The sequence below is a fragment of the Topomyia yanbarensis genome, chromosome 2 (assembly GCF_030247195.1).
Source record: "Topomyia yanbarensis strain Yona2022 chromosome 2, ASM3024719v1, whole genome shotgun sequence".
NCBI classification, from domain to species: Eukaryota; Metazoa; Arthropoda; class Insecta; order Diptera; family Culicidae; genus Topomyia; species Topomyia yanbarensis.
Genome location: NC_080671.1, coordinates 137875806 through 137893125, shown reverse-complemented (window position 1 = coordinate 137893125; position 17320 = coordinate 137875806).

The window sequence follows — 17320 nt, the reverse complement described above, 5'->3', positions numbered from 1 at the left end:
TACCAATGCCCAAAATTAGACCAGAGAGAAGGGTTTCCGGGACAACATGTTTCCGACTGAGCCACTATAAAAGGAGCAATGACAGCATTGGGCAATCTTCTTGCCCGACTGTTGAGTGAAACGTCAGTGTCATCCGATGTCATAGAGAATATTTTCATAAAGTTTATATTACAAGTTATTTTATTTTGAAGTTATATGAAGAACATTATGTAGTAAAGTGTAGAAAAGCTGAAATAAGAAAATTTAGTTTAAATTACCTGCTGTTTGAGCCGCCGTTCCTGCCGAAAGTCCGTCACACCTGTACCAACATCACTTACCTGCATCTGCCGTACCTGAAAAGGAAAAAGGATTAACTCACCTGTAAGTCCAACTCCGCTGCTTTCGCTGATCGCCGTCACATTCTATCTAATTTTTTACCGATTTACAAGTAATCGTTTTATTTTGTGACATTTGGGTTCATCAACTTTGACATTTGTAAACAATGGTGTTACCATTCAATTTCAATAGATTTGAACAGTGGTGCAAATCGAAAAAATAAGCATCTTAACTTAAAGGTAATATCCATTAAATATTTTTGAAAACCAGATCACTTTGACGCTAATTGTAAATCACTAGAGAATCAATGCTAAATCACTTCAATTGGTAGTGAGGTATGATAAACTTATTCAAGTGCGAAAGCTTTTGGATTGGACGTGCCAATTTGTTACCGTGTACTTCGCAATTAAAAATAAGCAATAATCCATTTTTATCTCAAATCTTCAAACCATATCATCAAATTTATATTAGACTACGATGGAAAAATGTGGTTCTAGGCAATAAGATGATAATATGGATTTTGTTTACCTTTTTCTCTCCTTACGGTCTTTAAGTCATTTTCAGGTCATGCAATAAGTATCAACAAAGTTTAATAAATGACAAACACGGAATTTTTTGTTTGACTTGCCATTCATTGTGTTTGATATTAGCGGTTATATACATGCGAGAAAAAAAAAGTTTGACGAAGAATTTGACAGAAAAAAATTTCGACTGTGGTTGCCATTTTCGGTGCATATATTAACCGTTATGTGTCCGACGCGGTACCCGGGTACCTTTTTAGGTTTCAGTTAATGAAATTCCCATGTTTTATCCATAGCTGGAAATTGAAACTTTGTGACATCTTAGAACTTTACTAAGTTAAGCTTTTGGATTAATAATATTGTTGATATAGTAAGAGGGGAGTGAGGAGGGGTTCCTGAATTTTTTTACCCTGTTACGTGCCGACGTGGGTACCCACAAAACTGATATGCCAATAACTAAGGTAATTTTTTTTACCGATTTTAATACTTTTAAGTGTTTTCAGGAACTCACCCACTTTTAGACTTGGAAAAATGATTATGGTTACTTGACATACTGTTTGTGAATTTCAATAAAATACTAGCAATATGGGTATCAAAATTCTTGGAATTGCATCAGTAGACTGTATCTCGCGGTTTTGGAACCATTTGGTGATTTGACCCCGGAATGGACATTCCGGAGCAGGATCACGCGGGGCCGTGAGTGGACATTCCATTCCAATTCCACTTTTCAAATTGCCATAGGGTCCCGTAACAATAAATAACAGACTTCCGAGACAATTTTAAGAGTTTTGATACTCATATTGCTAGGACATTATTAAAATTTACAAATCATATCCTAGTACTGGAATACTACTCCGGAAAATCCGGATTACCAAGAACCAGATCCGTTCATCCGGTTTTATTTTACAGAATCGAAAAAGTGAACGAGTTCCTGAATCCAAAACATCTAAAAGTGTCCAAATTGGTTAAAGGTAATCATAGTTATGAACATTTCAATTTGTGGGTACCCGGGTACCCTCGTTGGCCTGTTAAAGGTGTTTTTTGTGGGACACATAACTGTTAAAAAACAAAAAGCAAACAGACAATTACGAACAACAGCCATACTATTAGAAAGCGTATAATAATGCAAAAAAACTCCAATATTCGTTTTATGTAAAAATACAAATTAATATCTATGCCAACAATAAAACATACCAAACAAACCACTACAATCACTTTTCAACCAAGTGAACAGATGTGTGTTAAGTAGCACCAAATTACGATCATAAGCGAAACGATAGCCTCATTCCATTAATATTTCGAGCGGAAACTTGAAAGCCATCTGCCAACTATGCCGTGGGTTATCTTCACATATTTTACTTGTATTTACTTGTGTGCTTAACACACCTGAACGCTAAAACCAAAACAGTCGAATCACACCGAGCCTGCCAATTAACTGAATTTCAACATGGCCAGAGTTGAAATACAATTGATTTAATTCATCCCTAGGAAATGTTATTGCTAGTTTTTTTGTTCAGTTGGGTCCGGTTAAGATATTAAATGGGATCAGTTTCCATAAATCTGACTAACCTAGATTTTCAATTCCCCTTACAAACAATGATCTGTGTTATTTGAAAGGAAATAATCAAAAAGATCCAAATATCACACTTGCATATAATGCTGATAATAACATATATCCACCAGATCAATATCCAAAACAAATCAATCTCAACACAATTTCCGATCGCATCCATAAACCTAGTTTCGCAAACCCCATCCCAAGCAAACCCATACGTGCAAGACCGATTCCAGATTTATTCTTTTTTCTCAAAAAACGGAACGCCGCGGGCGATGTTTTGGATCTTTTTGCGTGCTCATGGCGCAATTTCTAGATCTCAGATTGCATCTTCGCGTACCTACCACGAAGCTCTCAAACATATGGATTCACACCGAAAAAATAGGAGATCTGACGCCATCAGCGAACCCATTGCATACCACGATCGTAGCTAGCGAAATATGAGGTAGGTTGTACTGATTGATCCACTGATCTCGCGTGGTAAAACGATGAAAAAGAAACGGAAAACGGTTATGATCCGTTACAAAATTCACACTTTATTCGCCAAAGCGATTTTCGATACGTGTTGTGTGCGAAAGGCCGCGGGTTTCAGTTTGGAACACCCAGTTGGGGTAGATCGATACAGCAGAGAGAGGAAAATGATGGAAAGAAAAAGGTGCAAATAACAATAATAATCAATGAGCGGTGGCTGCTACTGCTGATCACCGCAGACGATGGTAAACGGGAAAGGTTGGACGGTAATTGATCGATTTCCCTCTCCGCACACTTTAAAGGTGGAGAGATCGAGCAGTTCTTCGTCCTCGCCTCAGCTGCTCAGAGAGAAACTTTAAATGCCGTTGATTTATGTTTCAGCAGCTATAGACATGGGATTTCTGTGTGTTCGTAAATTTCATCCAGGGTTTATTGTTTTTCTAGGTAGCTGTCTTTCAGTTAGTAGTACACTATATAAGCAGAATCATAGTTACTAAGAAGGTTTCCAGTGCCAATTAATTTGTTTTACATTTGAAATGTCTTAAAACTTGAAACCACATATTGATTTTTTTTGTTTAACAATGATACTAAAAAACTTAGGGTCAGCTTATAGATATACAAGACAGTACAATATAATATTCGTAAGATTAGCGCGTCATTTAGTTTTATTTATTTAATGTAGTACACTTTAGCTTATTGAAACAATTAATTTAGATTAGATTATTAAAACAATTATTTGCTAAGGAAGCATCTCAAAACTAGGAATACCTAAGAGAACATCTCAAACCTAGGAATGATTGAATTTTATTTAGATAAGGGGGATTTCGGACACTAATGAAATCGGTCAATACGAGTTAGGATCGAAAGTTGGTTTTCCTGGTTTTTGGATGGCCATGACCTTCACTTGCCTCCCAAGGAACTTGTTAAATAAATTCATAGCAGAGCCTAGTAGATCCTTCAACAAGTTGAATGTGGTACTGTCTGTCCCTAGGGCTTCATTGTTACATGATAAGAGAGAACCATCGAAAAAGGGGGTTTCGTTCGAGCTATCGTGCGGGGACACGACGCGGTAGATCTTCTGGTTCGGGGCGGAATCCAAACTTTCTTGGTGAAATAGTATATCCAACGATTTGAATATTCCACGCTTTCAGTAGTACTGTTTCGGTGCTTATCGATGTTTCCCTCGTTTGTCCGCCAGCGAACCGGCACCAATAACTACCTTTCTTGGCTCTTTTGAAACTCTTCATTCGCATTTCTAACGTCGCATACTGTCGCTAGCTAGCAGGTAACCTGCCCTCACGAAAGGTCTTATATGTGGCGGCCCACTTCGCGTACACGTTTGAGTATTCTTTGTCGTACCATGGGTTAAGAGGCCGTCCGCGAGAGTTTGTGTCTGATACATGTTTAGTCTGAGCCTGAATCCCAGTATTGCGAATTAAACCAGGCAGGATCCCGCACGCTTCCTCCAGAATAAGCTCTTGGGTACACTCGATTTTGCCGGATATCACGGACGCGTTTCTATTCAAATCGATATTCGGTCAAACGAAACATTGATTGTGTTTGGTGGCCTTGAATCGTTTGCAATAGTAATTACGATTGGTAGATGGTCGCTGCCGTGGGGATCAAGTGTTACTTTCCACACGCAATCTAACTGCAGTAATGTCGAACAAAGGGACAAGTCTAAGGCACTCGGACGTGCTCGGAGGGTAGCGATCCGTGTCATATAACCCGTATTCAAAATGGTCATATTGAAGTTCTCACGAAGCTCATGGAATCACGATTATCGACATGAAGGCCTTTAATTCTAATATAGCAAGCGACAACTTCAATGTCTGGTGTCGAGGAGAGGTCGATTAGATTGAAAGAATAGCACTATTTGATCCCCGATAGTACTCCTCCGAAAGAGTCTTCTCGATCCAAGCAAATAATATTAAAATGGTGCAGGCCATCGAAGGATGCAATTGCTAAAAGGATGGGCTATTTTACAGTCAACTGCATCAAGAAAGTTTTAACAGCGGGGAGAAAGCTTGTCAATATGATTTTAAGAGGGGTTTAAAATACTTAAAGCTGTAAACAAACGGTCCACAGTGTCAGAGAATTTTATTATTCCAGCGCAGGTTTCTTTCTCCGGCTGAACACTTGAGGTTTTTGATATCCCAGAAAGTGTTAGGAACTCCTTTTCTGAGCTCGGGTTTATGATACCGGGAGCTACTTGCTTCGGTTTTGCAACAATAATTTTTGGAGGACCTTGAAGAGACACTTTTTGGCCTTTACAAGGAAGCTTATGAGAGGAAATGTTCCTTCTTTCTTCATTGCTTTTAGGCACAGCATAAGATGTTCCCTCCCGTGTTTCATCACAGTCGCCTTCGTCAGAGGACAAGTTAGTATAGATTTCCATAGAGACCGCTGGCGTAGCTATAGTTACATTTCTGTAAAAGATTGCTTAGAGCGTCCCAGAAGAGAACTTAAGTTTCTCCTCTCGCTGTTTGTACGCGGGATATGCCGGGAGATGTGGATTTCCCCTAAAGTATAGGCACTTTTCAACATCCCTTTCACAGTAATCAACCACACGATTCCCACTGCATTTCACGCAACCTTATGTCTACAATGGGAGACTATGTGTCCCAGTTCATTGAATTTAGTGCAGATCATGAACCGTGGCACAAAAATAAGAACAGGTAGTCGATTTTCGTCATGGGTAGTTGGATATAGCAGGCCTGGCGAAGGTCATCTCGTCATTTACTCGGTGACGACCTCGTCAAATTCAACTCGATTAACTGGCACATACACTCTGCAAAATGCCCATAGTCAGCAATATCATTTGTCTGCTTCAAGCTATTTACCACCACCCGAAGCTTATCGGGACGATTTTTCGATATTTGTGTCACGGTTGAATATCTCTCCGTCAAAATTCGGAAAATCTGCAAAAGATTAAAACACGTTTTGTCTTTAAATCGGAAGAAGTATTATTCTTTATCAAATCGGAATAGCATTATACTTTATCGCGTTACACTGCACGGACTGAGATGATCGACTTATCGGTCTGAGAGTCACCGAACGAATGAGGTTTTCGCCGTTGATACTAATTTGGCAAGCGACGACTTCAATGCTTGGTGTGGAAGAAAGGTTAATTCGATTAAAAGAATAGCCTCCATAGGTGTTTTCTTGATCTAGGCGAATTATATTAAAGTCGTGGAAGTTGAGATCTATATCGCAAGTCAACCAAATTTCAGAAAGATTTCTCCTCTTCCTGAACTCCCCTGAGTTAACAAAAGGTCTTCCCTCTTATGGATCATCAGATTCTATCTCAACCCGTGCCAGAAAAGAGTTAAGAAAATTTCGGAGAGGTTAGGTGGCGAAGCATTCTGTTTCAAGCGTCCCTTAAGGGATCGGTTCATTTTATCCCGCACTGCTTACACGCAGAAGAGGATGAAAGAATTTCCGGAGGGCCCGCGCAGTGAATACTCTTGTGTTCCTCTGCTGCAGAAACCTTCGCATTAACGCAACGCTATTTATTGCCAAAATAACTGGCTATATGGCCCAACTTTTTGCAATTGGTAGCGGATCTTGTCATAGAGGCATAGTGCAGCTGTGCAGATCTGGTGTAGGTTCCCGAAACGAGTTGGTTGGAGAGGATAAGGTCTTAGTTTCCTCGGTTTTTATTGCACGCAATTGTTTGCTGTCGAAAATCTTCACCTTGTGAAGCGTCCAACCCCATATTTCAACAGGTCTTCGCATGTCAGCGGCGACCACCCCATCTATTTCCACTGCATTCGCAGATGCATATTATACGATGGTACATGAGGCTATAAGAAAAACATGATCTTAGGATAGATTACCATTTACGTTCATGTCTGTTGTTGGTGGATCGCGTGATGGGGGAGGGGGTCACCCGCAATTCGCTATTTTAGGTGATCAACACATGGTGGAACCAGAACAAGTTTAACTATAAGGCCACTGAGACAAAGATTCAGAAAAACATTACAAAGTACTTATTTTTTTATCGTTCGAAGTCAGCTGATTCTCTTACCAACAACCAACCAACAAAGCAATCCTCAACCATTATTGCATCACAACTATGGTTTTTAGGATGGGAACGGAGCAAGGAAAAGAACGCTAGCGTCTCGATCGGGAGCTCGAAAGCAAATGTGAAATGTCAATGTTTAAATTACTCGTAATTATGATTGGTATATATTTGGTTTCAATATGCTATCGTATGCCGTTTTGAAATCGACGAACAGGTGGTGCGTTGGGACCTGACATTCTCGGTATTTCTGGAGGATTTGCAGAACGCTAAAGATCTGGTCTTTTGTCGAGCATCCGTTGATAAAACCAGCCTGATAACTTCCCACGAACTCATTAGTAATAGCTGTCGGAAGATAACCTGAGATAACACTTTGTAGGAGGCATTCGGGATGATGATCGCTCTATTGTTCTCACATTCCAGCTTGTCGCCTTTCCTATAGATGGAGCAAATAATCCCTTGCTTCCACTCCTCCGGTAGGTGTTCGGATTCTCAGAATCTGACTATCAGTATGTGTAGACAAATAGTCAAGCTTTCCTGGCCCGTTTTGATGGGTTTTCTTGAGCTGTTGTATGGCATCCATAACTTCCCCCAGCGTGGGAATAGATTGATTTCCATCGTCCGCCGTACTTACGTAGTATTCTCCTCCGCTGCCTTGGCCTTCTGCCTCCGTTTCTTCATTGTCAAAATTGTTAAAAATAGTGTTGCTTCCACCTTTCAGTCACCTTTCGTCCATCCGTCAGAATGCTTCCATCCTTATCCGTACACATTTCGGCTTGCGGTACGAAACCTTTGCGGGATGCTTCTGATAGAATTTTCGGGTTTCTTGAGAACGGTACAACTGTTCCATTTCCTCACACTCTGTTTCTTCCAGACGGCGTTTTTTTCTTCTGGAACAGTCTTCCGCTTCAGTCGGTATCGTTCTACATTCATCAGCGTTTCATGCTGCAGCATCAATGCCCGCGCTGCGTCCTTCTTTTCTAAAATCACTCTACACTCCTCGTCGAACCAGTCGTTCCGTTGACTCTCAGCTGTGTTGTTTATGGCTACTTTGATAATGTTTCAGCAGTCCTCAAGAGGGGCTCCATCGAGTCCACCCTCATTCGGCAATGCTGCCTCCAGATTCTGCGCGAATGTATGGCCAAGATCATACCGAGGTATTGTACATTGTTAACTACGGAGAGTTTTGGGCGCATTTTTTCCATTACCAGGTAGTGGTCCGAGTCAATGTTAGCGCCATTATAGGTTCTGAGGTCGATAATGTCAGAGAAGTGCCGTACATCGATCAAAACGTGGTCAATTTGTGATTCAGTCTGTTATGGTGACCTCCAGGTGTACTAATATGGGAGACTCTGGTGGGAATATGGCCATATTCTTGGAGGTGGCGAAATCGATTAGTCGTAAGCCGTTGTTGTTCAGCAGCTGGTGTGCTTCGGTCTAAATTCCTAATCCAGGCCAACCTGAGCGTTTAAATCTCCTACGATGATTTTGATGTCGTGGCCTGGGCAGCTGTCGTATTCGTGCTCGAGCTGCGCGTAGAATGCGTCCTTATCATCATCAGTGGTTCCAAAGTGTGGGCTGTGCACGTTAATTATGCTAAAGTTGAAGAACCGACCCTTGATCCTCAACCTGCACATTCTTTCATTGATCGGACACAACCTTCTGAATTTCGCCCATCACGATGAAAGCTGTTCCCTACAGTTCCACGTCCCGAGTTTCCAATCGGTAGTCCTTATTATTTACCATGATTATGACGGTCCATATAATCTCATGGATTGTTGATTAGTTTTTTATGACTGGCTTACAAGGCCTGACACCAACACCTTAAATTTCCGGGGGACCATGGTGCATAGTTTAGCTTAGAGTAACTCGCTGGAACTCGGACGATGATCAGCCACCCCTAACATAGGAAACAGACGCTGTTGTGGGCCACTGCTAACATGGAGAACAGGCGCTTCGCTCCGGGTTTGCCGAAGTAACCCCCCCACCCTTCCTTCCCTGTCAGCGAACGACCATAGTTTCCACCGGGGGTTGGTTACCCGTTCTCCACTATAGTTGCTCTTACTCCGGCAAATACCGCGCGGATGTAGGAATAGGAGTTGCGTGGTCGTAAGCTAAGGACCACAACTAGTGGGTTTTATTTTATTCATTCAGATACGCAATTTCCAGCCATTTGCCAACCCGAGTTTCATGATATTAATATCCAATTAGAGATTATTTCAAAAAATCCTTTAACGTGAACCTAAAAAAATATAAAATATTTTTTAATGCATTTGGTTAAAAGCAATAAAATTAATAATTAGGGCGGGCATAGCGTAGTTGGTAAATCGATTGCCTTGTACGCAGCTCACCTGGGTTCGGTTCCCAACCCCGCACATAGAGTTAGAAATTTTTCCAAAGAGATTTTTCTCACCCAAAAAGAGGAGAATGACCATAAGATTAAAACCTCTATAATCGAAAAAAGCAAAAAAAAAATTTAATGTCCGAGGTCATAACGTTGCAAATAATTGTTTTCGGGTATTATGTCTGTTTGTCCGTGGTATAAGTACCGTTTGGTATATGGTATGAAAAGACTTTCGAATTTATTTAGTGTCACATGTTCGAGAAAATCGAGCAATCGAGTGTATCGAACGTTTATCCACGAAACGATTTCAATAACAATAACAAAAGAAGGATAAATGCTCTAGAAACCTACTAAATCATTTTTCAAAACGTGCATTCACTTCGATCTTAAAATAGATTCAAGGAAAGTTAAAAAATCAGCCACTATGTTTGAACAAACCGGGAAGACGAAAAGTTCACAAGTTTGCATGCAAGAGTTATTTGGCATACACATTCAACGAGCCGCTCATGTTTGAAAGAAGGAATTAATCCATATATTCGATAAAACTAGTTACTCAAGTGGATACCAGGTTTGCTTTCTAGGGACCGCCGCTTCCGACGGCATAACCTCAGCAGCCTTACATTGCATCTGTTCCTTGAATTAGGCAATGCTCAAACCTAACAAAAAGCAATAAAAACATTAACTTTTCTGAGAAATGGTGCATTCTGGGAAATGGGGCATTTCGGAGAATAGATTTTTAGGAAATTATATATTCTGAGAACTGGCTTTCTGGGGAATGGTATACAATCCCTCAGAACTGATAAAATTATGTGCTAAGTTTTTAAAACCACTCTGAAACCAGATTCTGGTTATACACCTGATAACTGCTACATTATTTTAATATATTTTGAAAGTGTATGGAACCCGCGACTGGTTGGTGGTTGGGTTAAGTTGGCGGAGTCCTCTTTTCTCCGTGTCTATTAGCTACACGACGCTGTCTCCCATTGTGTGTCTCAAGTAATGTGAAATACATTTACAAATGTGTTTATGTTGCATAACATTTTGTTTTGTAGAAGTTGTTATTGATACTGTGTTTTCTAGCATACTGAATAAATTTTCTAAATATGTGTAATTTAACCCTTTCATGACCAACTTTTTTCTAGCGCATATAGGATTTGAACATATCTTTCGGACTGTTGTGGTCCAGAAATGCGAAAAACCTGTTTTGAACAAAATAGGTGCTCCCTTGCAGTGTCAGAAGCGGTTAAGTTTTAACCTTCCGATGCTGAATACTAGAATTTTCGAAATAGTCCAAATGCATAAAAAGATAGTCGACGCTAGTCTAAATTGATAGGTTTTATCAGTTTTCAATAATATTGCAAGATATCGAAGATATATCAAAATTTAAATTTTCATCGCTAACTGAAAGTGGCCCTGGCAGCACTGTTCCAACGGAAGAAATAATTTCAGTTCTACGGATAATAATGTAAGCGCTCAAATAAAAGGTGATAGTCCCACTTACTAGCTTTACTTATTTTAGTGAGTAAATCTTGCCTAAAACAATAGTTATAGCTGCTTGAAAACATTGTTGTTCATAAACAACGTGGGTGAAGTTAAGGTGATTATTCATCTATTCCACAAATGATTGAATTTTTTGAATGTGCGTGAAAAAGTGCTTTCAGAATCCGTATGGATATTACACCTAACCGCAAATAAAAAAAAATTTTAATGCCTTTTTACATTTCTTATAAAAGAAATGTATAGAATTCGCTCAAACTTTCAAGATTTTTTCCGAGGCCCGGAGGGCCGAGTCTTATATACCAATCGACTCAGCTCGACGATTTGGGACAATGTCTGTGTGTGTGTGTCTGTGTGTGTATGTATGTAACGGACAAATTCTCATTCGTGTTTCTCAGCAATGGCTGAACCGATTTAATCCAAACCAATTTTAAATGAAAGAACTAAAAAACAGTATGAACGCTATTAATTTGTTTTTGATTCTGATGTTTAGTTTCCAAGATATGAATGTTTGAATGCGTAAAAATGGCGTTTTTTGCAGTTTTTTTAAATTATCTGCCGAAATTGACAATATAGATTAACAATTTATATGTTTTATACAGCTTTAACGAATACCTTTCGAACAAGCTATTGTTCGTTGGAATCGGACTATTATCAAAAGAGATATTTAACATTAAATGCGGACGAAAGATTTTTATCATTTCCCATTGCCAGAAATATGACCAAAAACATGTAATCTATTATTAACGCCAAAACGGCTTATTTTAGGTCAATAGTATCTTCGGAGAATTTAATGGAGGCAATATGCCCTTTCTTTTGGTATTGTGCTTTTGCTGATTAATCCCCCTATGAGTGAGATATTTTCACAAATTTTCTTGAAAGTGATTGTATCGAAATGATGCCTTCAGCAATTTTGTAGCTCTTATATTTGCGAATAACTTTACTGAAGACTTCCAATATCTATTTTGAATACTTGAAAAGTTATAGCTTGTTGTTTGTGGTTTACTCTTTGTCGCCTATTTATTGTTCAATATAGTAATAATCCATTGAAATAAGCCAAACATTATTTCGATAAATCGAATTTTGTATCTCATTTTTCTATCTACAACCGCTAGAAATAATCACCGAACACTTCCAAGTTGTCTGGAAGGAACCTGATAACTTATCAGTGCAAAAATGTTCATTTGTGCGAAAATTCTGACTGCAATTTTTCTAACTTATGACCATCGGATCGATCTGAAACATATCGGAAAATGGAAACCGAAATAAATAACTCCAAGCAACGGCGTAGCCAAGAGAAGGTTTTGGGGTTTAACACCATACAACCCACCCCCCCCCCCCAACACCCAAAAAATATATTGGATTGAAGTTGAAAATTTATTGATGCAGACTGATTTAATTCAATATTACAATAACAATTATCTGATCCGTAGATTGATAACCTGTTGTTGTAAACATCAGGAGGATTTTTGATAAATTGTCGGAATGGGATCCTGATATGTAACTGATCTATTGGCTTGATTTCACAGTTGTCTAATAGCATCAATATCTAATTCCTGCCTGAAAACATTTCAATAGAAAATTCCAGAATTCTGTAATCTATCATAATCCTCAGATTTCTTTTCAAATTGAGCTCGCTTTTGTAGAGATGTACTGTAATTAGGGTCTTTATTTAATAGGAAGCGAAGTTAAACTCTAAAAATCGTCAATCATACTGCTACTTTAAAATTAAAACTAGTTTAAAATTTCTTAACAAGTTAAAAATTCGGCAGGACCCGGACCTCCCGGAAAAGCTCCATGATCCGCCGCTGTTTCAGTATCACATAGTATCTCAAGATCGTGGCTGTCGATCCATTGTATGTATGTGCAAATCGTACTGAACATGTAATATTCATTTCCACCATTGTTTTGAACATAACCAGCCATGGAATCGTAGTCTGGGCAAATGAGACAAGCACAATTGCACCACTAGGTGAATTAAAACAGGTTTTTATTTTGGGAATGCGTCGAGTTGAGACGAAAACGTAATATGATTAATAACGAGGATAACACTTTCCGAATGTAGAGAGAAATTTATGAAAAATTACGATTTCCATTCGACTCTAACAGGTTCTGATCGATTTTGATGAGCATTTGATTTTTGTTGTATGTATAGGTCAAATGTTCAAAAACAGTAATTTAAGGTCAAAATAGCATCATTTTGAAACCGCCGATTTCGGAGGTTTAGTATCTTCGATGAATCTTACAAACGTTAAACAGCGCATCATTTGATAAAATAATTTTGACGGTATATCGTCCAAGAAGTATTTATGGTGAATTTTCTCAGGTTAATATTCATGACTACAAAAAGTCTCAACAAATTCGCTAAAGATACGATCTCTGTTACTATTTTCTGAAAAATTAATTCTGCATAATTTTAAAATTTCAAAAATTACGGTTTCGGAATTATGCCGTTTGGACAGTAAGATCCATTTTCACCAAACCTCTACCAAACTGAATTTCTGGCTACGCCGCTGACTTCAAGTAAGTAGAAACAAAGTTGTTCTACAGTCGTTCACAAGAAACTTCTTCGAATGTTGAATATCTATTATAATACATTGAAACCCCGATTTTATCAGCCAAATATGAACATATGTTTGATGGGCTCTAGCAGACGAACAAGAATGAATTCGAGTAAATCCTTTCTTGAGTATGTTTTCCGTATCATGAAGATGGAAATATGCAAAAATAAAAAGTTCATCATAATCAGAAATAGTTATCAGACTACATCAAGGGACGGGAAGAATATTTTAACAGCTTCAGTTTATTATAAAGAAAAAAATGCCCGATTTAGTCAATGTTCCCATTTTGTCAGCCTAAAATACACCATGAGATTGATAAAAATGGGTCTTTACTGTATGTATTATTCACTGTGTTTCACATTAATAGGTACATTTCGATTTGGGGATTTTTTATTGCATCGAACTACAACAATGTTTAGGTAGCTTTCAAGGGGTTATTTTATAGACTTCTTCCAAAATTTGGCGAACCTATTCCAATTCGTATACCAATTAATTGGTATACTTAAGGGTTTATATGTTGCAGATAGAGAAAATACTGAAATTTTCAGCTTTTTTCCTACACAATATTACAAAAGCTTATTAAACAATTTTTCCTAATAAGTTTGTGAAAATTATAAACTATTTGAAATTTTTTTAATAGTTTATTTTTTTATTTAACCGTGATTTTTTAATAAATAGTAACCATCGCTTCACAACGTAGTCTATTTCTCATGGCTTGCGGTGAGCACGATCTCTCGAATTGCTGAACTGAAAATATGGAATAGAAATTAATTTTTAGTATTCTTTACACATTTAACTCGCCGCGCAGATAGCTCTGAATCAGACCCGCTGGTGCCCTAAGACGATTTCGCTAGATTTTCAAAGCACTGTGCACCCAGTGCATTAACCCTTAAATGCGCAATGTTGTTTTAAAACAACAATGCGAAAACCATCTCAAAATTATCATAGTAACATATTAGAGCTGTGAGACATTTTTCACAAAATTTGAAAAAAAAAATTGGTTTGCGCCTTTAAGGGTTAACGCAAGTGACGGAAGGTTATCGAAAAGATTCGTGAAAATGAAAATTCCAGTTATGATGATGATTTTCCCAAACGGTTCGTTTTCGAGAGGTTTTTATTTGTTCTTTGGCATTAGGATTAGCGATAATAATTTAAATCAAGGATACTACTGGGAAGTCACCTTTAGAAAAAGTCGATGTCGAAGTAAAATATTTGAAACTATGCACGCATGCACTTCAGAGATAGCGTGATATCAGGAGCTGCGATTTAATTTCAACGCTTTTTTGTGAAAAGGGCGATACTTACAAATGTAAACATAGGGCTTTTTTCATACATGCGAATGAGGGCTTTGAAACGAACCTAAAAATTTGGATTCTACGATATTGCTTTCTTAAACTACAGCAAAAAATACAACGGGCGCAACTTTATTTTTGTTTGTTTATTTAAAGTTTCGCCCTCCACGCTCCATGCAAACAAGCAGGGCGATACTTTTTTTGCTAGCAGTTTAGAGCGAAACTGTTATTTTCGTATTTTTTAGGATTATCAAGCTGATACCAGCTGTAAATAGTAACAATGATCGCTATTGAAAAAACCCCGACGAAACCGGTGGTGTAAAACGGTAGTTATTGTAAAAAAACGTAAGGGCGATACTTCAATGCTGATAGGTGTTACCGAAAAAGTAAACAATCGCCAAAGGGGCGATACTATCATTTTGTCAATTTCAATAGCAAAAACAAATTTTAATTTAATAATTTTAAATACTTTATGATGTTTTGGGTTTCGATCACTGAATAATGCAATCTAGGATGTTAAGAACACAATAGTTCTTAAATAGGAAATAAAACCAAGTCTGGAAATATTCACTGTTGATTTTCTTTGAATGGTATCACTGCTAGTATCGCCCTTTTCAAGAAAAAGCGTTGATTTCTTAGTTCTCAGTCGCGTTGGAAATTTGAGTAAAGTATAAACTTCAAATCGATTAAAAAAAATTTCGGTTTTTTTGGCTCAGTACAATATATAACCCCTTTAGGAAAATTCAGTTTTCCCACCACAATTTAGATATTTTATTAACAGAGCATTAACAATAATTCGATGGTATGTCTATTTTATGGGCCATTTTTTCGCTTTCCCATTGACTTGGTTTGAGATTTCTAGCACTGATGTTGTCCTACGCTGATTTGATCGATTCTCTGAGTCCTGCCACTATCCCATGTAGTATGTGTTATCAAAAACATCGCGAAGCATCAAGTTCTAAATGTTCTCAAACGATATAATATCCGAAGAGAGTGATAAGAGTTATAAGAAATGTCTCATCACACTGTTAGGTGGATTAAAAGCGTTTTTATAGAATATTCGCTTGGGGTAAGTTGGCGGTGACGCAGGCGAGAAAAGTTGGCGGCACTATTGACAGTGCATAAATAGTCATCAATTATTTTTATTTCTGGAATCCATTCCAAAGAAAGAGAATCTTTTTCTTGTGTATCTCGTCAATGCAGGGGACATTTACATTCGCCAAACAGCTGAAAATTTTCTAAAATAATTAGCTTTAGAATACGCGCCAAAATCTAAATGCCGGGGTACTGGGCTTGAAATATAATGACAAATCTTCGCTGTTGTGCTATCTTATGACAAGCGCCATTTTGCACATTTCGAGAAAAACGATTTTTAAAGTTTGAGATTGAATATCATGAAACTTATAAATGGTAGAAAAAATTCAGAGAAGACTGCTGAAAAAATTATTGTTTTATTTTTTCATGCATTTAGCGACGAAAGAGGCAAGGAAAGGACGAAGATGAATTCTCTGAATTTCGTCGTTCATTGAATAGGTATGAGAATTTTAGGCTCTGGTCATAATCGTGCAAGAAAAATTTTCCATAGGAAAAAATCACCAATTATGAACTTTTATTTATATCTTTGGCTTAATTTGGTCTATAAACAATCGGTTAGATGCATTTTGAAGGAAATGAGTCAGGGAATCTAAAAAAATAGTTATTTTGGTTACAGTGTTGCCAAATAGGCAATATTTCCAGTTTAAAGTTAAAATAGCGTTTTTCTCCTAATACATGTAGGGTGATGAGCGCATTATCGCTATGTTTCTATTATCACGCTACCCATTTGAAACCGTTGGTTAGAGCAGTATCTGCCATCTTTGTTTAACGCATTGAGTCAAATGGTAGCGCAACAATAGGGGCACTCGATTCATGTTTTCGTTGCGCTCAAACACGAGAATTTCACTGTTTTCATCGCATGTATGTTATTATCTTGGTACTTAACAACGAAGCAAAGCTGGTGATGCCAATTTGTACGCATTCCATTGTTTGTAGGCCGAGTAATTAATGAATCAGTGAGGCGCCCTCCTTAGTATGGTGAAAATAGGCACTTCACCCTATTTTTCTTTTGAAAATGATAATGCCATTGTGTTCCTAAGACATTTTTACACATGAAAGCAACTAAACTTCATTACAACTCCCAAGATACAATGATTTGAAGCAAAAACTCACAATTTCTAATCACTTTTCTCGCTATATTTCAGTAACCAAGCAAAATTTCAAAATTCTGGAAACGCCATCTTTTACAGATTCGTTAGACGAATAATGTGGCATATCTAACTCTGTTTACCCCAAAATGGCGTTTGTCATAAGATAGTACAACAGCGACGAAATGTCGGCAAATATACGATTTTATTAACCTTCCGGAAGTCGCGCTAGTGCACTGAGTGCACGCTGCTCTGAAAATCTAGCGAAATCGTTTTAGCGCATCAGCGGCTGCTCGTTCAGTGGGCCATTTGCGCGACTTCCGGACTGCCTCACATAATTTCATTAAATTCAGAGATGTTGCCAACAGTGTGCACTTTTATGCAACGTGTTCTATTCAGCTCGATCTACCTAAATAAAAGCGGCAAAAAACTGAAACATCGCGAACTATCCCCGGTCTCCCCTACTCGAATATTTTGAGCAGATCAAAAAATATTTTGATCATTCGAAAAGAAAAGTGGGAGTGGCAGACCTTTAAGTAGATTAGAAAGAAACAGTA